We start from the raw sequence: 913 nt of genomic DNA on the forward strand, positions 1-913 counted from the left end.
AGGAGGAGGAGGTCGCCGGAGAGGAGGAGGGGGTCGCCGGAGAGGAGGAGGGTAGTATGGAGGAGGAGACAAGGGAAGATGGAGTGGAGGAGAGGAGGAGATGGAGTGGAGGAGAGGTGGAGTGGAGGAGAAGAATGAAGAGGTAAGGAGGAGAGGACACGCCCAGCCATATATACGGCATAGTAATGGCGCACCGTGGGCAGGTGCGCCATTACTACTTTTTTATTTATTTTGAATTTTGAAGGCGGGAAGATACTAATGGAGCACCATGGGCAGGTGCGCCATTAGTAACTTTTTTTTATTTTTTTTTGATTTATTTTGAATTTTGAAGGCGGGAAGATAGTAATGGCGCATCATGGGCAGGTGCGCCATTGCTAAGTTTGAATTTTTTTTGAATTTTTTTGCCTCTGCAGATCTTAAAAGCCCCGTATCTTTTTTTCTGTTAGGTTTTTGAGGATTTTGAAAATGTTTAACTGGGTTCTCGCAGTTAAATTCGGATGTAACTTTTCGAGTAGATGATTTTTCATATAAAAAGCTTTTCCATCTGAGTTCGTATGCAAAAGTTATGCCCATTTTTACAAATTCTCGAGAGATTTTGCAAAAAAGTCAAAAATTCATGTTTGTAAATTTTGCTAACAACTAGACCACATATCACATGAGAATCTTATTTTCTTTTCTTTTTTTGACATTTCTATCATTTTCTTTTATTTTTTTGAAACTGAAAAGGTGGTCCACTTGGGTGCATTCGGGGGAATGTTTGGGCCAAATTACTAATGGCGCACCGTGGGATGGTGCGCCATTAGTAGTTTAAAAAATAAAAATAAAAAATTGATTTTTTTGAAACATAATTCCTAATGGCGCACCGTGGGAGTGGTGCGCCATTACTAGTCTAGTAATGGCGCACCACTCCCAC

This window comes from Triticum dicoccoides, chromosome 6A (genome assembly GCF_002162155.2).
Source record: "Triticum dicoccoides isolate Atlit2015 ecotype Zavitan chromosome 6A, WEW_v2.0, whole genome shotgun sequence".
Taxonomy (NCBI): domain Eukaryota; kingdom Viridiplantae; phylum Streptophyta; class Magnoliopsida; order Poales; family Poaceae; genus Triticum; species Triticum dicoccoides.